The sequence below is a fragment of the Mesoplodon densirostris genome, chromosome 2, assembly GCF_025265405.1.
Source record: "Mesoplodon densirostris isolate mMesDen1 chromosome 2, mMesDen1 primary haplotype, whole genome shotgun sequence".
Lineage (NCBI taxonomy): Eukaryota > Metazoa > Chordata > Mammalia > Artiodactyla > Ziphiidae > Mesoplodon > Mesoplodon densirostris.
In genome coordinates this window covers 73,839,687-73,862,350 of record NC_082662.1, presented here as the reverse complement: position 1 = coordinate 73,862,350, position 22,664 = coordinate 73,839,687, and positions in this window count along the sequence as shown.

Here is a 22,664-nt window from a genome sequence, read left to right as displayed (position 1 = left end):
GCAAGGGCAAGTTTATGTTATGATAATTTCAAAGATCTGGGTAAACAATAGCATAATTAATTTTCTTTCTTATCATACTTCATATAGTTTTAGCAAAGAATTGTCACATAAAATCAAATCTTAGAAATAAACAGTGTAAGTATGAGTATCTATCAATATATAGATGTTTTGTAAATAGATTTAGATAAACTGATCATATTCATATGACTAAATAACTGAACCTAGGTATTGTAGGTCTTGTACCTTATACAACATCTGAGAATATTGTTATTTTTCTATCTCACATAAATTTAAACAATAATGCTATTTGTTCAAGTATAAATTCATATACTAGTGGTATAAAACTTAATTGTTTTTATTGTTGAAATTATAATTAACTATGCAAGATTGTCATTATCCATATATCAGCCTAACTTTGAAGTGGGTGACTATATTCAGTATTATCTTGATGGTAAAATTTTGGTGAGAGAAGAACAAAACCCAAACTTTCTTTGAAAACAAGTTAACATGAACTTATGGGGAAAGAAATCTTAATTTTCTAAGCACTAGGAGTTAAGAGCACTTTGAAGAGTTTTAGGTGGCTTTCATAAAGCAAATTTTCTGTCCTACACTTTCCCTGCTGAAAACTGACAGAGAAGCCACAAATGGAAAGAAGGTACTCCATTAGTCCACTGTAATTTCCCTTGTACGAATTAATACGAGGTGGACTCGGAAATATCGCTTGGTTTGCCTTCCTGTGCGGTGCCCATGTGAGTATGTGCAGACTCTCTCCGTAAGTAATTGGGTGACTAGCTTAAAGGCACGGCAGACAAAGGAAATCAGCTCTAAAGAGTGATCTCCCACGTAAGAAAGTCACTTTTGTCTCTCTCTTTAGTTTCAGGTTTGGCTTTGTTTTGTTTCCTTTTTTCTTTGAAACAACCACAACCCAGGAGCCCTGCCTAAGGGTATATATTGTAAACCAAACCCTATGGATCGCTGAGTTTTCAGCCCCTGGCTTCAATGGCTTTCTCATCCAAGATGCTAGCATTTATGCGAGCAACTAACAAGACAAGAGCAAGATATGCTGCTTCTCGCATCCTTACTTTGGAGGGATTAAAAAAAAAAAAAAGGAAAATCTGAAAGCTGTAATTTATTAGTAAAAATTGCCAAGAAAATCAATCCATTTGATGACATCGCCCTCCTCCCACCCCCAAGGCTGTAGTATCATCTTGAAGTTTAAAGTGCGCTGTCTTTTCAGAAAAAGGGTAAAAAGCAAAAGACAAAAGTTCAGTATATGGGTCATCACCCTACACCGAGAGGAAGCTCATGACTCAAGTGGTCAGATAACACTCTCATGCTACTCTTTGGAACAAAACCCACTAGGATGAGACTCATATCTCTGCCTCCATCTGCTTTCCTGTCTTTGCAAAATTAAAAAAAGGAAAGGATATCTATTTACTGATAGACTGTTCCCTGGTAACATTCTTATAATTTCTACATCCTGTTTAATCATGCTATATCTGACATTGTGCTTATTCTCTTTAACTTGTTCTTGTAAGTCATCCCTGTATTTGAAGAATATTTACCCACAGAAAACAAAAATTAAATCTTTTTCTCATAAACCAAAGAAAAGAAGTAACTCTCTATGGACCTAGGATTTGTGCTGTTTGATTTCTGCCTCAAACATCTACAATAAAATATTGAAAATACTTAGTAGAGGTTTCAGCTCATAGAAGGACCTGAAGCACAATATTCATTCTGGCACAAGGGCCATTTCCTAGGGACAGAAGGAATGGAATTGTGAAACAGGACTTTCTTTACTGAGGCTGTATTCAGTGAGTAATGGGTAAACCTCTTTACTCAATTATTTATGCTCTGCATAACAAATCTGCACACAGTTATTTGGGGAGAGAAATATAGTATGTTTTTAGATGCCCTCGGGTAGGAGCTACATTTCTCTATGATGCATTCTATAGGATACTGACAATTTTTAGGGATCTTGCATGTCAATTTTTCATGCAATACAAGAACCCTTTCCAAAACATCATTGCCAAGTAGTTGTCTAGTGTCTACCATTTATGTAATAACACATTTATTTATTTATTTATTTATTTATTTTTATATTGTAGCATAGTTGATGTACAATATTGTTAGTTTCAGGTGTACAGCAAAGTGACTCAGTTAAACATATACATATATCTATTCTTTTTCAAAGTCTTTTCCCAGTTAGGTTATTACAGAATATTGGGATGGGGGGAGGAATAGATTGGGAGTTTGGAATTGACATGTACATACTGCTATATTTAAAATAGATGACCAACAAGGGCCTATGTTATAGCACAGGGAACGCTGCTCAATATTCTGTAATAACAAATATTTACTAAGAATGCAAGTTTTAAGCAGTAAGCTAAGCACATGCAAAGATTTTTAAAAGATATATTATCCTTGCCCTCAAGATTCTCACAGTCTAGAAGAAAAGAGACACATGTAACCAATTATAAGAACTATGCTAAGAAAGAGGTGAAAGGTAATAATTAATTCTGAATGGTTGGGTAATAAAAGAAATCACAGAAAAGTTAATAACAAGATGAGATCTTAAGAATGAGGAGATAGTCACCAGATGGAGAAAGGATAAAAGGACATTCTGAGCAAACAAACAAACAAACAAAAAACACATCTGGAAATGTGAAAATTCTGGGAGTATTAAATTCATGTAGAGACATTTATTTCTTTTAGGGCTTCACTGTCTAATATGGTAGCCACTACAGATCTTCTTTGACTTATGACAGGATTATGTCCCAATAAAACAATTGTAAATTGAAAATAATATTAGTCAAAAATGCATTAATACACCTAACCTACTGAATATCATAGCCTAGCCTAGCCTACCTTAAAAGTGCTCAGAACACTTACATTAGCTTACAGTTGGAAAAAATCTAACCCAAAGCCTATTTTATAATAAAGTGTTGAATATTACACTTAATTTATTGAAAACTGTACAGAATGTGAAGAACAAAATGGTTGCATGGGTACAGATGTTTGTAAGTGTATCAGTTGTTTTCCCTTGGGATGGAGTGGCTGACTGGAAGCTGTGGCTCACTGTCATTGCACAGCATCATGAGAGTGTCATACCACATATTGCCAGACCAGGGAAAGATCAAAATTCAAAATTTGAAGTACAGTTTCTACTGAATGCATATTGCTTTCACACCATCATAAAGTCAAAAAATTGTAAGTCAAACCATGGTAAGTCGGGAACTGCGTGTAGTAACAAATGGCTATTGAACATGATGTTAGTTCAAATCTAAATGTGCTTTAAGTGTAAAATATACACTAGATTTTTTAAAGTAATTTTTTAAAGACTATAAAATGTATTAGCAATATATTGCTGTGTAACAATTTACCTAAAATTTAGTAGTTTAAAACACTAACATTAATTATCTCAGTTTCTGTGGATCAGGATTTGAGAGTAATTCTTGCTCAGGAACTCTCATGAGATTGCAATAAAAATGTCACTCTAGGGCTGCAGACATCTGAAGGCTTAAGTAAGGCTGGAGGATCTACTTCCCAAAGATCACTCACGTTGTTGTGGTCAGTAGACCTCAGTTTATTGCTGGCTATTGGTCAGAAACCTCAGTTCCTTGCAAATCAGTCATTACCATAAATAAGAGTCCTCATATATGGCAGCTAGCTTCTCACAGAGTGTGTGATCAAAGAGAGAGAAAGCAAGCAGGAAGCTTTAATGCCTTTTATGACCTAGTCTCCAATGTCAAACACCATCACCTCTACTTTATTCTATCCATTAGAAACTATTCATTAAGTCCAGTCCACACTCAGAAGAAGAGTAATTTGGCTTCACCTCTTGAAGGAAAAAGATATGTTAAACATAGTCCACCTTTTGGCTGAAAATTATTTATATTCTTCTTACATGGAAAATATAGGCACTCTTTTCCAAGGCTGCCAAAAGTCTCAGCCCATCTCAGTATCAGCTTGAAGGGCTGAATCTTGTCATCTAGATCACGTGTAGATACAGCCTGGAAAGTGACATACCATGTGCCATATTCTACTGGTCACACCAACCAACCCTGATACACTGTGGGAGGGGATTATACAAGGGTAATCAAAAGCCATTGATCTTCACAGAGATCAATGAGGCCAATTCAGAAGGTGGCTACCACATTAAGTATTTAATTAATAATTTTTATATTGACTACATGATTTATACTAGTTATATCATTTATGTATTTAATATAAATATAACTTTTAAATGTTTCCTTTAAATATAAATATAAACAAACATAAACGTATAAATATGTTATATATATCAATAAGTATAAATTATAAAAATCTAATCAATCATTATTTTCACCTGTTTATTTTTACTTTTATTTTAATGTGGCTACTAAATAATTCAAAGTTGTATATCTGACTCATATTATATTGCTACTGGACAACACTGTCCTGGAGGATACATAAAAGGGAGAAAAATAAGATGTGAGGGAAAAAAGCAGAAGACAAATCATGCATCATTCTGAATCCCCTCTTAAGTGTTTAGATCTTCTCTAAGCAATAAAGAGACCTTGCGATTTTGAGCAGGGAAGTGACATTATCTGAGATATGTTTCAGGGTGATTACATCTAACAGTAGGATGTTAGATGGATTACACCAGAGGAGACACTGAAAAGAGATCCAAAAGACAGTGAATCACACAAGGCATCAACCCAGAAGAAAAATCAGGATGAGAGAATAAAACGTTTTTGAGTCACATCCTTGGGGATTATAGTTGAAGGCTTGCAAAGGATGAGTCCACTGAAAGGGACAGTGGTGGATTCTTAAAGAAAATTTTCGTTTAGAAAAATCAGTGGGTGAAGAGAAACCAGAGAACAGAGAAGGAAGCAATCAACAAAAGTAGGAGGAATAATGAGAGGATAGCAAATGGACTTTTACTTCCTTTTTGGGGTTGTCACTGTGGATTCTAGATTTAGTTTCTGGTACTCCTGAAGGCTCTAGAGGAACAGAGAAGCATCCTAGAGCAACTGCTACACAGGTTGATATTTTTCCTCCACCCGGTAAGCACTGCTTCTGAAACTGTACTGCTTTGTTATTCACAGGTGCTCAACTCCAGCTCAAGCAATTGGCAGAGCTCTGATGAAAATATTTTATCTTTATCTTTTGCCAGCTCCTATCTCCTATCAAACTTCTGGGAAGGAGACAGTTGTGGATAAGCAGTTTTGGTGTCATCCAGAGCTCTGGTCTAAATGTTTATGATGTGCTGCTATAAAAGAGAAAGTGAAAAGAACAGCTGGCTTTATTCAGTTGAGATTGAAAAGGCTTTTAATGAAAAGTTTAAATTACTCTTCCATCTTTAAAAAAATGCTTTGTCAGTAGCCCTACAAATGGTGAACTCAGTAGCATTTTGGATTATGTAAAATATAATTCTTTAAGTTTAAGAAACATATTTTCCAGTAACTTTTCCCCATGTGCCAACCCTGTTTTCTGAATTTTTGTATCAATTCCATGCTATGTTAAATAAACCACCATTGTCTAAAAGGCAGAAAGTTTTTGTATAATGTTTAATGTTTAATACTGCAAGTAAAGAAAACCAAAAGAGGAGGGGGAAAAAAGTAACCAGTAACATACATGGAATTTTCTAATTATTTTTCCATTTGCTACCACCTAAAATTTAAAACGTTATATGCTATGATTAAGGCTAAGCTTGTAAACAGAACCTAGAGGAAAAGGGAAGCTTCTATTCTGATGTCACTTTCTCCCTTACACTTTCTGGTAATTTGAAAAGCATAGATGCCAAGAGGATGTTTTTTTTATACCCACTAGAAATTGGAACACGGTCAACAATTCTCATAAGACCTAAACAGTCTTATTCACTGCATTAAGAATTGTTCAGTTGATTGTATTTGATGATTAGTGAATATTTATTTTTCCATCAATGTGAAGTTTTTTTGATCACGTAATTTTTATAGGTTAATTATATCCTGAAAATAAGGAAATCACAAAAGTGGTTGTCATTACAATCCCAAGAGTGACTCAGTGAAGAAAAAAATTTAAATCCATTCTTTATTCTGGATAGGTAGCAAGGAACAAATGAACATCTCTTAAAGGCATGCAGCAATATTCCTTTTCTAACATATAGTGCCTTGCACGTTGTATTTGAGTGGATAAAAATAAATTAAAAGGGAATAGAAGGAAAGGAACCCCCATGCAAGTAGAAATAAGCATAAAATCTTTAGCTAGCTTTGTTCCTTGTTTCCTCTCATGCATTCAACCAATATTTATTAAATAACTACTTTATCCCAGGCATATTTGTAGATACTGGGGAATACAAAGCTTAATTATAATACAATTTCCTCTCTCAATGTGATTATATAATCCATCAGGGGAAGCAAAGATTTATACAACTAACTATAATACAAAGTGATAAGTACTGTAACAACTTACATTTGTATAGCATTTAATGTATTGCATATAATTTTCACAAGTTTGATTTTATTTACTCTTAAACCCATTTAGTAGGTGATTTATTATCTCTGACACCATCAGTTAATATAACAACAAACTGAGACATATGGATGGTGCTCAGCACCATGTTCTTTAATGAGAACAGAAGACATGGATTGGAGTCCAGTGAAATTTCTCTTAAAAAGTATAATGGATCTTGAAAGAAAAATGAATTTTTAAGGGAAAATGATAATAGGTTTTCATTGAAAAGCTGACATTAGAACAAATTCTTCATGGACAAGTAGCATTTAACTCAGGAAGAAAGAACATTTCAGATAAATTAAACACCATTAGCTATGGTATAGAGCTATTCCCATAAATGGAAGGTTCTAGGATCAGTAATTCTGGAGTTGTGGGCAATGATGTTGGAAGGTAGACTGTAGTCTGTATGTGAGAGACTTTAGCTGTCATCCTGAATAGGTTGGCCTTTGCCCCAAAAGAGAAGGGGGCCACTGAAGAGGCACTTTATTCTTTAAGTAAAAGAGTAAGACAATAGGCTTTGTGTTTTAAGAAGACAATTTGGATGTGATATAGAGAATGGAATGGAGACAGGGAGAGCAGTTAGTGACAGCACAGTGGACCAATGGGAGAGAGGGGAAATTCCAAATAGAGCAATGAAAATGAGGAGAAAAGGTTTACATAGAATCAAGAAAAGAATCAGGTAAAGCCCTGAGGAGTGTTCCTCATTTTCAACTGCCAAGAGATCCAGTACCCAGAAAGATGTGAAAGAGGCAATGAGGCCCATTGTTCTGCAAATGCTTTATAGAAAGTTTAATGAGAGAAGCTGTCCGTTGCTTGATGAGTCTGCCAGAAACCATGAGTTTGTCAGGCAAAAGGTAAAGTCTAACGATAAGAACAAATATTTCTTAACCTGTAAAGAAAATCCACAGCTGAATTCATTTTTCATAAGGGTTTATTACAAGCCATAATTATAACTACATCTCACAGGGATTTTTGCATGCTGAATAGGCAAAGATGGTTTCGTCAGGTTGAAGTGGCACATCTTGCTACCACTTAGTAGCTCTTCAAATGTGTCAGTGTTAGGAAATGTATCATTGATCCCTGTGTTCTTTGTTATGTAGGCAGCCTCTGTGCTCTTCAGCTAACAAAACAGCAATGAAGGGCAAGGTCCCAGGGCCAGTCTTCTTTCCTCAGGGAAGGAGCTGGCAGCTCACCAGGCGATCAAACACTTGTTGGGATTTATTTCTGCTAAGTAGCACCCTTACCCAAAGGCACTGAAAGTACTTAGGTTTTCCTTGATAATACTGAGCACTTTTGTAGCATTAATTAACATTAATTAGTTAATCTGAACACCATCCCTATGAGATAGGTAAGGATAATTATCCCCATTTTACAGATGAGAAAACAAACACTAAGGGCTTAAATGACTTTGACAAGGTTATTTAGGAAGCTGGAGAGGCAGAGCTAAAATGCTGACAATTTTCAGACCTGAAGAAATAAAATGCTCTTTTCTTCAGCACATAACAAATGTAATTCTAATATGTTTAAGCAATCCATATGATGTCATTGTTTTCTTTTTGATCTAGATGACCTGGGGCCTTAAACCTAGTCCAACCAATCACCAGTTAGTGATAGGTAGTGACTAATAGGGTGATATATGTTGCTGTTGGCTGCCACCAGTGCTAGACTAGTTACAAGTACTGGAAGATAATGTACGAGGACTGAAAAAGGAGTACCACAGAGTCACTTTGACACTGAGTTCAAGTGAAAGAAAATTATTAATTTTAATAGCCCTATATAAAGAGAAATAACTCTCAAGAGTTAGAAGTTCAATTAAAGCACATATCAAAATATTAGGAACAAATCAGGACTTATTTTAAACCATTTGATCTTAATAATACTGTTAGTCTACAATGGAAAAAATTAATAAATATAGTCTAGAAGTATTTACATCACTATCTGCCAAAAATGACCAAATAATTGGTGGAGGGGCTTCCCTGGTGGCGCAGTGGTTGAGAGTCCGCCTGCCGATGCAGGGGACACGGGTTCGTGCCCCAGTCTGGGAAGATCCCACATGCCGTGGAGTGGCTGGGCCTGTAAGCCGTGGCCGCTGAGCCTGCGCATCTGGAGCCTGTGCTCTGAAAACGGGAGAGGCCACAACAGTGAGAGGCCCGCGTGCCACAAAAATAAATAAATAAATAAAAGTTAAAAAATTAAAAAAATTAAAAAAAAGAATTGGTGGATTCCATATATCTCAACATAACTGACTGGTTAGGGACTAACCTTTTTTTTTTTTTTTTTTTTTTTTTTGCTGCATTGGGTCTTCATTACTGTGCCCGGGCTTCCTCTAGTAGTGTGAGTGGGAGCTGCTCTTCCTTGCACTGCACAGGCTCTAGGAGTGCAGTCTTCAGTAGTTGTGGTGCACCGGCTCAGTAGTTGTGGCTCATGGGCTTAGTTTCTCCGCGGCATATGGGATCCTCCCAGACCAGGGATAGAACCCGTGTCTCCTGCATTGGCAAGTGGACTCTCAACCACTGTGCCACCAGGGAAGTTAGATATTAATTTAATTTAATTTAACATCTACAGTTTAGAAATTTTAAGTAAACAATTTTACCAAAATTGTGGGTTTTTTCACATTAACTATCTATACATAAAATAGTGAATCTATAAAAAATCAAACTGAGATCAAACATTCTTCACATCCATCCCACTCTTTCCAAAATTTAATGTGTTCACTGCACTATTGGAATTATTTTCACTTATGGCAACTTTCATATGAACTGTAAAATTATAATTCCTTATCAATGTTAATAAATATTCATAGGCTGCCCACTTGCATATTGGTTTCTATGGGACTAATGTTACATAACTCCTATGTCTCCATACTCATGTAGACACAAAGGATGTTATATTTGCCTACAAGTCATGAAACTTGAAATTATTTGGCTAGTGTAAGGAGCACTTGCAATATCAGATTTTGTTGTTAAGAACAGAGGTCTCAATCTAAAATGTATGTATGTGCTAGGAACAAGTATTCTCCTGGGAAAGACAAAAGGAAGGTAAAACAAGAAAGAATTCACAGTTCATCTGTAAACTGCACATCTAAAACCAATCTTTTAGATCCTTTATTCAATTTGCATAGCTTACCTTTTTATTTTTAATTACACATTTTTCCATTAAAAGGGAAAATTTAAACTCAAATATAAATGAGAAAATCCCACTATTCTTTTCAAGAAATAGACTTACCTGAGTCCAAAGCATTAAAGAACAACTTAAAATTTCAGTAACATTTTCATAGAATGGAGTAGGGAACATTTATTTTAAGTCCAATTACAAGATTTCCTAAGCATATCCTTGAACCATTTCTCATTTTCTTCAACCTTTATCTCTCCTTGTTTGCAAATATCCTTTCTCACTCTCCCACCAAAACTCTTTTCTTAACAACCATACTTCTCCCCGCCTCCATTGCTCCTTCCGGGGCCACTTCACTCCCATTCTTCTCCTTAGACCCTTGGACTACCTCCAGGCTGATTCATCCCCTCCTCACATCTTTTTATTTCTACCTCATAATTTGACCTTTCTTGACTTTCCCCACATGAATTCTTATTCTGCTCAGCAAAGCATTGGATTTCTCTAGATCCTATATCTTTAAAGAAGGCAAGAGAGAGAGAATGTAAATATTTATCATTTGATATTTTCCTTGTCATGAATCAAAGGAATAAGGTAAAAAGAATAGAGGATGTATGAAAAACTAGTGGAAAACAGGAGAGAGAAATATTAACTCATACACGTAAAGCTGGCAAAGGTGAAAAAACTAATAAAGGTCCCATGCCCAGAGAAATTTAAAAGCAGCCTTACAAGTCTAGGGATTTGGCTCCATGAAATCAAAAAGGGAAAGGAAAATGATCAGATATCATAGCAGCCAACACGCCTCCCCCAGTTGGACAGTGCTTTCCCAGCAGGGGGTCTCTCTCCTGTATTAGCCTCTCAGAATCAGTGTTCACAATCAATCTCTATTGAGCAAGGACAATTTCAGTCTACTAAGTGAATTTTTGAAAACCTACTAAAGAAAATCTCTAAAGAGGTACTTACTGTGGCACAGCAACCCTGACAATGGCAAAGAAAGGTCACAGGCCTCCCACAGGATAGTAACCCATCACCAAAGCCTCGGGGTGATTTTTTTCATTTCTTTTGCTGGCCAGTGTGGGCTTCAGATTGGTTCAGTAATGCTAGTGGAGAGAACGATTAAAAAAAAAATAGGAAGACACCAGAAAATCAGTGTGATAAAGAAAAAAGAAGGAAATACTCCTGAGGTTTTGCAAGAGGTGTATCTAATGCTGTGTAGCATTAGCAAGACCAATTGAGGTTGGTGATCATTAACTAATCATGGGCCCAATTATAGCTAATCCCAAGATAGGCACCAGCAAGATGGCACATTATTGTCTTCTTCCGCTGGTGAGCACAAGGAAGTGGGGACGATTATACGTGAGCACTGCACTTAAGCGTGGTAAAAAGAAAATAAAGATATCATTGGGAAGGTCTCATCCTATTCTTCTAAATCAAAGAGAGAAGAGTGGGCTGGCAATTGATAATGAAGATATTGACAGATTGAAGTTTGTTAAATATGTGGAGACTTATCATTAGGAATTTCCAGTGGGGAAAAAAAAGCCAAGACTGAACTCACTTTTGAGTGTGAGTACATATCACAAATGAATAAAAGGAAAGGTGTGGGTGAAAATGGGCAAATACACACACACGCACACACACACACACACACACATACAGCTGTAAAACATCAGAAACAGATATTAATTCCTTAAAAAAAAAAAGGTACTATATTGAAGATGTTTCCATGAAATCCCCAAACACTAACATAGTTCAGACTCTAGTGGAATCCTACATGTAAGCAATTAAAGAACAGTGTTAAAACTTGCAATTCACACAAAGAAAAATGTAGTAAGAAAGGGGGAAGTAAGTAAATATATGTTAAAATAGGCCTGGAGCCTTTCAATATTTAGTGAGCATCAGAAGTGCCTGTAGAATGGGTTTGTTAACACAGATTTCTAGGCTCCATTACCCAAAGTTCTGATTTCAGTAGGTTTGGGTGGGGCCTTCCAGGTGATGCAGACGCTGCCGGTCTGTGGACCATACCATGAGTAGCACTGATCTAAAATATGCAACCATGTCATGGACATTTAGGTTTCCTGTAAGTTCAGATTTATCACAAGCGATCAGTCACCAGGGACCTTAATTTCAGAGCAGTTTTCTGAGACATCTGACATCAATCTCTCAATCTCTATGCACCTCAGTTTTCCATTATGTGGCATTACTAAAATAGCTATCCTTAATTTTCTAGTGCAGTTTGATAATTAGGTGCATTCTTAATGGTGGGTGAGGTCCCTAATTATACAATTAAGGTTCTAAAGCATTTTGAAATCCTAACATGGAGAGTACTTTCACACAAGTGTCCTTGTTATTATTTTTTAAATCCCTGTAATATCAACCAAATCCAGCAGAAGAAATTCTGCAATCTATAGCCAATTCACACTTGCCTCAGATACTAATCATAGAAAACTTATGACTTTTCTGTTTGCAAAGGCTGAAGTTTTTGAGAAAATAAGTAGCTTCCAAATGTCAAGCACTTAACAGAGCCTCCTCTCCCACTAAAGACATTGCTGTCTAAGGATGGGAAAATTTCTGTTATTACAAAAGGGATTTACTCTGACCAGGCTCGAATTGACCTATGGGGCAAAGAATCATTTGTTCAGTTGGACTTCTCTGCAAGAAAGAGAACATTTTGACCATATTTCTGCCAGAGACTTTTATTCTCTAGTCTGACCCTGTTTCTGGACACTTAGCTAAGGAAAAGCAAGTTGATAAAGACATTAATTACATTTTTCCTAATGTTTTTGCTTCATAGATGTAATGAAAATCATTCTCTAGAAAAATATCTTTACCAAATGCATCACATAGTACTGAAAAAGATATTACGTTATTATGATCATGATAATACTAAATTAAGCAGTATTGACAATGAAAATACTGAATTCACCTCTCCTTCCCTCTTCACTTGCCTTGTTTCTCCTTTCTTTGCCTTCCTTTTTCATTTTTCTTTCTCTTCTCTTTACTCTTTCCTTCTGTCTATCTTCCTCCTAATAAAGGGACATTACATGATTCAAGTTAAAACTTATCATCATCATCATAAATTGCTTCAACATCATTGAGTACAATCATGTGGCATTATCATCATCATTATCTCGGGCGGCTGGAGATGCCAAAGCCTGTTCCTCCGCTCCTCTCTTCCTTTCCCACAGCTTCCAAGATAAGAGAATCTTTATTCTCACCATCAAACTTACTGTTTCTGAATACAAAAGAAAAGGTTATTTTCTCTTTCCTTCTCACTTTTCCCCAATACTATACACTGCCAATGTAATTTCTGTTGTTTCTTCCCTTTATTTGCTTTACCAGCGATTATTTACTGCTCCTTAACTGAAAAGAAATTGGCAAGGAAAGTTGGCATTGGACAGCATTTTAGATTTCACTCAATGGTGTAAAGATGTAGAAATGACTTCCTGCAAAGTACCAATGGACTAGATTGTTCTATTAACTATTTAAGTGAGCATGCAACATTATTACTTCAAAGCTTCATCTACTTCAATTATGTCTAAGTATGCCTTCACTGAGAAGATCCTGGATGCGATGTTGAGGGGTCATTTCCAAGTCAAAAGCATGCCTCACTTTCCATAGTAAAATCAGATGTCAACGATGTCACAACTCACTGAAGGAGAGGGCATGTGCATACAGTCATCGCAGGGTTACAGCTCAAGTCAAGAGATCTTCTTTCAGATAAATAATTTCGTGTTGCTTCAAACATCATTTTATTTCCTAATTGGTAGTGCATACTTCTTTGCTGGATAAATGGAATGGACTAGGTATAGCATAATCCTTAATTAACTGGTGTGCTGGATACTTAAGAGGGCACACAGCACTTGTGTTATTAAACAGTGTCATGTCGGATTTAATGGATGTCATTATGGGGGTTCCTCAGGGATCAATCTTTGGACCATTGTTATTTATGATCTTTATAAATAAGCTGACAAGGCAGTGTTCTGAGTGTAGCGTGCCTCTTTATGCTGAGGATACAATCCTGGGTGGGAGTGCTCAGTCACTGAGTGAACTTTCAAACAGCCTTCTTCGGGGATTCCTTTGATGGAAATTGAATTGTTTCAACAAAGCAAAGAAACACTTAGGCATTTTGTGTAGGAATTCTTTAAAACTCTGTGCATTCAAAGATAAAGTTTAAATACCCAGGTATTTCTATGATCAGAATGATCTTAGAGGAAGTGTTATTATTGGCTATTATTGACAATTATGCTTGCATTTAAATCATATCAGGTACATTGTATTTAGAAAGACAACTAAAAGTATTTTATTCTGAAAATTTAGAGGAAAATTTAGGCAAATTTCTGCTATGGGAATAATGGGTTGTAAGGAAACTAATTGGCTTTAACATAGATATTCCCCCCTCCTGAGGGTGCTCTCTGACCTCCCCAGTCTGCATTAAACTTCCTACATGTTTTCATTTGCACCTTGTGCTTACTTTTCAATCTTCCCACTAGATTTTCAGCTTTTTGAGGGCAGGACCATATCTTTAGCTCTGCAGCCTCAGAGTCTAACCCACCATAGGTTATATTTTACATACTAAGAAAATGCTTATAGAATGCGTGTATCAGTCTGTGTTTTGGGCAGGAAAAAAAAGTGAGAGAGCAGGGAGAAGGAGAGAACGAGAGAGACTACAGGTATTATGAAGAGAAAACAGCTTAATATAAAAAATGGAAATAACATAATTGTGGGACATGAAGTTCTAGAGGCCTGCACCTGGAGGAGTGAAGAAACAGTCACTCAGAACTTCTACCTCAAGCACTGCAGTAGGTGGAGACTCCAGAGCTCACAGAGAAATTTGAGAAGCTGCAACTACTGTGGTACAAAAAGGAGCTTGTAAAGGAGTCTGAGAGGCTACCATGTCTGGCCAACTTGACTGTGAAGAGTGAGCCCTTGGAATACACTGAGAAGCCACCATACCTGATAAATGCAATCTTCTAAGAATAATGATCCCTGCTTTTCTCTGGCCTCTCATTGTCAAACTTTAACTTGGGATCATTCAGGGAAGGGGATTATGAGAAGTGTAAGCTGGGCTTTCCTTGCACAAGATAGAGTAGATCTTAGGCACAGAGGGAAGAGTGATGTAAAGTTGACAGGTAGCAATCCAGTGCGATATACAAATAAAGTGCAAGCAGCCCAACACAAAGGAAATCTTGTTCAACAACTGCAGTAAGTCCCCTACATACGAACCTTCACGTTGCAAACTTTCAAAGATGCGAACATGTGTTCCATCAACATCAGGCGTAAGTGAAATTGCAACTTGCCCTCCGTCTCCTATTGCTAAAGATCCTTCAGCTCTACATCTCCTACCTCCTCTCACTCCTCCAGTCAGTAACTCTTCTTGCCTGTTCACTCTATGCCAGCCCCTGTATGCCAGCTGTTGTACTGTACTACTTACTTTTCAAGGTACTGTACTATAAGATTAAAAATGTTTTCTTTATTTTTTGTTTTTTACGTATTATTTGTGTGAAAATTATCATAAACCTATTACACTACAGTACTATATAGCTGATAGTGTTAGTTGGGTACCTAGGCTACTTTTGTTGGACTTACAAACAAACTGGACTTACGAACTCGCTCTTGGAACAGAACTCGTTCGTATGTTGGGGACTTATTTCAACACAAAGGAAAGCTTGTTCACCAACTATTGCCCTAGGTAGAGAAAGACTTTGTTTTAGGACATTATTTAGATATAAGTTAAACCAAAAGAAGAGAGAAAGTATCTGCCAACTTCTCTGTAATATCCTTAAGATTAGCCTGTGAGATAATAAAATAAACATGGGCAAAGGAATAAAAAGAGCTGTCTCTGCCAATAAATGTTTTTGTTCTGACAGACTAGGAAAATTAACACAGTAAGCAGGATTTAGTTATTTTATTGAGGATGAATGAGGATACAGGGTCAAAAATAATTTATATTTTATGATTTAACAACTAGGTACCACCAAGTAATACTGCTAGTTCTCTCTCTTTTGGGGCACTATGGACATGGCTGTCATTGGATCTGCCAGAAATAGTCTTGCCTGTCCTAGCTTGGCAGATGGTGATTATATCATTGTTGGTTTAGAACTATCCCATGTGAACTCCCTTCCAGTTGCTTCACTTATATCACAGTCTACCTTCACACAATGACAAACCACAAATAATTGTACTATAAGCAAATGGTTCTTGATTGTTACATTTAGGCACCATATCAGCAAAATTATTATAATTCTATGTCAGGCAATGTGCCATTATTCCTCTCTGAACTAAAAATGGTAAGAATGGACTTGGTGCTATGACTTCAATAAGACAAAACCCAAGAGGGAGAATAAAAAGGAAGGAAAGGATCTCTTTTCTTTCTCTCTTTTTTTTTTTTTTTTGCTCACATGTCCAAATATTTTCTTTTTAAAACTTTTCCTAATGGTTTGCATGTAAAGAAGATACAACACTTTTTTATGTAGAAATTCTGATAATATGACTATAGTTAAGGTTCACTCATTTACTCAGTGAATATTTACCAAGAAGCATTTAATATGTACATGTCATTATATTATGTCCTATGAGGGATACAAAAAAATGAATCTAAAATAAGCTATATTCATAGTAAATTCACTATGTGGTAAGGAAAATAAAATAAGCTCATAAATAACTCCAATACAATGTGAAATATAAGTGTTAAAATATTTAATAAAATATTTAAATTCACTACTCTCTAAGTAGTGAGATCAGGGAAGCTAGTGTCATTGAGTTTTGTTTTGTAGAATGAGTGTAACTTGGATTCTCTCCAATTGGGCTTTTTGTTCTACACTAAACTGATTTTATCAAGGTCACCCATGACCTTCAAGTTGATCAGACTTTATCTCAGTTGACATGTCAGTGTTAGACAGAGCTGACTATTCCTTCTGACTTTTTCTTCACTTGACTTCCAAGACATTGAAGCCTTTTCTCCTGTCTCCCTGGTTGCCTCACCTTAGTTACCCTGGTTTATTCTCACTATACTCTAGTTATACTGGCCCACTTGCTGTTCCTCAGACATTCCAGGTACAATCACACCTTAAAGACTTTACTCTGAATATTCCTCTACCTGGATCACTCTTCTTCCAGATAATCATATGGCTAACTCTCTCACTTGCTCCACATCTTTCCTCAGATGTTCTAGTGGGTTGAATGGTGGCCCCCCAAAAGACATGTCCATATGCTAACCCCTAGAACCTATGAATGCATAATTACTGGAAAAAAGAATCTTTGTAGATGTAATTAAGTTAAACTCCTTGAGATGAGAACATCCTGGATTATCTGGTTGTTCCCTAAATCCAGTGATGTGTCCTTGTAAAAGACACACAGAGTAGAGACACACAGAGGGATGGGGAACACACAGAAGAGAATGCCATATGATGACAGAAACAGAGACTGAAGTTATGCACTCCCAAGTTAATGAATGTCCAGAGCCACCAGAAACTGAAAGAGGCAAGGCAAGATTTTCTCCTAGGCACTTCAAAGGTTGTGCAGTCTTAGCAACACTTTGACTTTGGACTTCTGGCCTCCAGAACTGAGAAAAAATAAATTTATGCTGTTGTAAGTCACCTGGTTTGTGGTAACTTGTTAAGCCCTAGGAATCTAATAATAGATGCCAAGTTTCAAATGAATCTTACCTTGACCATCCTTCTAAAAATGTCTCTGCCTATCTGCAATGCCCTGGTACTTCCAGTTTTGCTTACCATGCTCTATTTTTATGGCACATATCATTTTCTAAAATACTGTAAGTCTACTTATTCAAATATGTTTACTGTTTATTATCCATCTCCTACTAGAAAATACAATCCACAATGACAAGGATTTTTGTATGTTTTGTTCACTGATGTATCCCAACTGCCTAAAGCAGTACTTGGCATATGTTAGGTACATAATAAATATTTGCTAATGAAAGCACAGCTTCAAACATGATAAAACACGAAAAATGTTTAACAAACAATGAGATACACAGTCTTGAGTTTACCAATGGATCCTTGTAATATAAACCTGGCAAATTAGACTGGGAGAATCTGGATAAAAGAAGACAATAAATTCAAACTTAACTTGTAAACCTACAGAAATTTATTTTGTGTAGGGACATTGTGTGATCAGAGCTATGCTTTTTATGCATAACTGATGATTCCTTCCTTGTTGAGGAAGTTACCTCATATAAAACTCTTGGCCTCTCAGGGCTCCTTCACTCATTTTCCATCAGGGAGGAGATAGAACTTACCTCATGGTGTGGTTGATAAAGGAATAAACTAGACTAGCGCAGTCCACACTCGTCCTCTTTCCTCTTTTGAGAGACTACTCACAGGATGCATGTGCTTTGCTCTCCAACATCATTAATTTTATGAGGGCCAGGCCCCTGCCTGGAGAGGCTTGTGAAGGTATAGATAATCTAAGAAACATAGGATTAGCTATGGAACCTGCAAAGAAGTCATGCTTTCTACTCCATTACACCATGACCTTACTAGATAAAGTTATCAAAATGGGCAAAGATCCTTTGTTCATTGACATCAGATAATATAAGGTAAATTTTCCCTAGTCTGTGACTTTCATATTACATCTCATTTGATATAGAGTATAAAATGAAAAGGCATCCATAAAGACAAAAGATGTGTTCTGAAGATAGAAACAAAACATCACTTTTAGAATTGAGAATTAAGAATATTTTGGAAACTGTACTTAGAGTCATTAGGACACATTAATATCTTTGTAAACAAGTCAAAAACTACTATTTTTCAAAATCATAGAAGGAGGATACCTCAGCCCAAATCTAAGTTCTATATCTTACTAGCTCTTTTAATCTGACCAATCATTTTGTGTCTTTTGACCGCAGTTTCTTCATGTTTAACTTTTAGGATAAATTTTTGCTCATAAGGTTGTTCTCAATACAAATGACCTGTGTTCATGGGAACCTCAATACTTCCACTGCTGGTTTCTCTTCCACTCTCTCATCCACTTACCTAATTGGGTTTTGAGAGAAAGAAGTGACCATATCCTGCTCAATCCCTTCTTGTTTCTTTCTTGAAAGCAGCCATTTAAGAGATGCATATATTTTCTGCTACTCTATGCTATAAGCTTAAGGAGCAAGCCCCAGTGGGCAGAGGCCTGCATGTGTGTTTATGGTTTTCAATAAAAGAATTGTTCTTTCCTATTTTTAGGAAAAAGTTATCAAAGAGAGGTTTGTTTTTCCATCATGCCCTGCCCCCCCCCTTGATTCCTTCCACTTCCTAGTTGAGGTCATTATAACCCTGTACCCAAGGAAAAAGAAGAAATTGGTCTATTGTTTTCTTCTTCAGTCTCAAATGGCTAGAAGACATTGTATCTTGAGATTAATCACCAAATAGTGTAATATCCTCCAAGCCTGGGTTATACAGTTATTTAAGAGAAAACTGTAGTTGTTTTAATATGGTTATTGTAGCCATACATTTTGTTTTTATGAGTTTTTATATAGCACTGTTACTTGTGTGGTAATCTTAAGGATATTGTTATAATTTGTTTTATGTGTTAAGTATTATAGAGACCTTGCTAACACTGGTATAGTTAAAGGTCTTCAAGCATCTCATTTGATTTGAGCATATTCTCTGACTTAAACCTTTCCTTCTTAACATGGGTTACATATACAGCTTTTGCTCACTGATTTATGCCATTTGCTATTGGAAATTTTAGCCCTTTTTCTTTAGAAATAGATCATCTCCAGTCTCCTAGAAATTCTGCCTATGAGAAATGACCCATGTTCTACACATGCAAAGCTCTGCAGTCTTCTACTTAGCCTGATAAATATCACTTCTTTTGATTCCATGTGCCAGCACAGTGCTTGTTTGTGACCCAACCCTTCTTTCTGTTTCTCTAACTTTTCAATCTGTAACATTAGTATTTGATTGTATTTTTTGTTTATGTTAAAAAAATCACAGATTTTAGGTGCTGTTATTACTCATATTTCTTCAACCTATGTTCTCTGTTTTCCTTAATTCCTTAATCTGAGAAGATGTTCCTCAGAGACGGAAATTCTGGAGTTGTTATGACATCTTATTTCACTAGTGAGACCGTTTCTAGGAAAGTAGTTGCTGTTACTCAAGCAAGAATAGGTTATTCTTATGCTGTAGATTATAGTAGAGGGGACAACATCTGACAACATACAAGAATCATTGGGGACAAACACCCCATGACAGCTTATTTTGTTTCTTAGGAATTACTCCATGCCCATTAGGCGTATTTGTTATGTTTTGAATTTTGGGGGGTTTGTAATACCATATAGAAACACACCTTTACATGCTGAACATACATGAATGGATATACACATATCACAGATGGCATCGAATTACCTAATTGTGTGTTACTTGAACTTTAAAACTCTTAATAGATACAGCTAAGGAATGAAGAGAAGGAATAAAATTACACTATAAGTATCATGGTCACTTACATATTCAAATAACTAGTCTGTTTTTTTAAAATGACATTGAAAAGGGACCAAGAGAGAATTTTCAACTTAGGTTAGGATATAGAAAGTTGTAAGGTACAATCTTTCCAACTTAGCAATAAGCCAGTTAAATGACAAAATCATAGATTTAAAAAAAACTAAATTCAAAAGAGTGGTGAATTTTCTGGAAGAGAAGCACAGCTGCTTTCAGCACTGTTAGAGTGGCAGAGGAATGGGGAAGAGTAAACCGGCCAAACTTAACAAACTTGTAGGGACCACCTGTGGACTAGTGTGATGGATTAGAACTTCTAAAAGCCATAGAGTGAATCTGCATCTACTTGCCAACTCTTTCCCAAGACACTTCACCAAACACAAGGATCTAATATGTCAAAGGCTGAGGCAGGGCAAGAATTCTGAGAGATAATTCCCCTTGGGATTTGTAGGACCTACCCCTAGTGTAAGTCAGTGGCAAGGCTGCAGGGGAGAGCAGAGGGAAATCCCTCTGGGACACACTCAAAACCTTTATCAAGTGGAGTCAATGACTGCAAAAGATCAGTGAAAAGGTCAAAGAACTGAAAAAAATTCCCCCAAGACACTTTGAACTTTGACCCAGTGCAATGTAGAGGTCTTCCACAGGTTAGCACAGGAAAGCTGAGTGGAGAGACTACTGCTAAGGTACAGAAAGTCAAGAGTAGAACTGGAATGAAGAAAGAACTCACCAGTGACTAACAAAACAAGCAGCTGGATGTAAAGGAGAGAGAGAGATCACCCACAATTTGAAAAGCTAGCAGGAGGACTCTAACTCATAAAGAAATCTCTGAAGTTTCTTAAACAGCTGAAGCTAGTGGTGATTTGAAAATAACTAAAGTGGCAGCAAAGCCCAAACCCAACTCAATTACCTGATTAGATTGAAGACACTGGACACTCCAGCAGCCTGACAGAGGGAACACGTCTTTTTCTGGGAAATAAAAATTATTTACTTCAGTCTCTAGTATTCTTTTACACACAATGTGTAACATATAATTAAAAATCATGAGACATGAAAAGAATCAAGAAAACATCACTTACAATTAACGGAGTACAAATAGAAGTGAACTTAGAAATAGCACAGATGCTGGAATTATGAAACAGTGATTTTAAATCTTATGTTCATGTATTTCAATATGTTAAAGAACCTTGGGGGAAAGGTGGACAACATACATAAACATTTGGGGAATTTGAGCAGAGAGAAAAGAACAACACAAAAGAATCAAATAGAAATATAAAAGACATCAAAAATAAACAAAATATTCAGTGGACTTAACATAAGACTAGAAACAACAGTGAAAATAATCAATGAACTTGAACACAGGTCAGGAGAAATTATTCAAACTGGAATACAAAAGGAAAATATAAATGAAAAAACAGAAATAGATGTACAAGATCTGTGGAACAATATTAAAATATTAAATGATATATGAGAGATCCGGAGGAAGATGGTGGAAGAGTAAGACGCGGAGATCACCTTCCTCCCCACAGATACATCAGAAATTCATCTACACGTGGAACAACTCCTACAGAACACCTACTGAAGGCTGACAGAAGACCTCAGACCCCCCAAAAGGCAAGAAACTCCCCACATACCTGAGTAGGGTAAAAGAAAAAAGAATAAACAGAGACAAAAGGATAGGGACGGGACCTGCACCAGTGGGAGGGAGCTGTGAAGGAGGAAAAGTTTCCACACACTACAAGCCCCTTTGCGGGCGGAGACTGCAGGTGGCGGAGGGGGAAAGCTTCAAGGTAGCGGAGGAGAGCACAGCAACAGGGGTGTGGAGGGCAAAGCGGAGAGATTCCGGCACAGAGGATCGGTGCCCTCAGGCACACACCAGCCCGAGAGGCTTGTCTGCTCGGCCGCCGGAGCTGGTGGGGCTGGGAGCTGAGGCTCGGGTATCGGGTTTTGGTCGGAGCGCAGGGAGAGGACTGGGGCTGGCGGCAGGAAGAGAGCCTGAAGGGGTTGGTGCGCCACGGCTAGCCCAGAGGGAGTCCGGGGGAAAAAGTCGGGAGCTGCCGAAGAGGCAAGAGACTTTTTCTTCCCTTTTGTTTCCTGGTGGGCGAGGCAAGGGCATTAAGAGCGCTGCTTAAAGGAGCTCCAGAGACGGGCGCGAGCCACGGCTAAAGGCGCGGACCACGGAGATGGGCGTGGGACGCTGGGGCTGCTGCTGCCACGGCCACAAGGCCTGTGTGTGAGCGCAGGTCACTGTCCACCCCACCTTCCGGGGAGCCTGTGCAGCCCGCCACTACCGGGGTCCCGAGACCCAGGGACGGCTTCCCTGGGAAAGCGCACGGAGCACCTCGGGCTGGAGCAACGTCACGCCGGCCTCTGCCGCCGCAGGCCCGCCCCGCACTGCGTGCCCCTCCCTCCCCTCGGTCTGAGTGAGCCAGAGCCCCCGAATCAGTGGCTCCTTTAAACCCGTCCTGTCTGAGCGAAGAACGGATGCCCTCCGGCGACCTACACGCAGAGTCAGGGCCAGGTCCAAGGCTGACACCCGGGAGCTGTGAGAGCAGAGAAGAGACAGGGAAATCTCTCAGTGCAGCCTCAGAGGCAGCGGATTAAAGCTCCATGGTCCACTTGATGTGCCCTGAGTCTGTG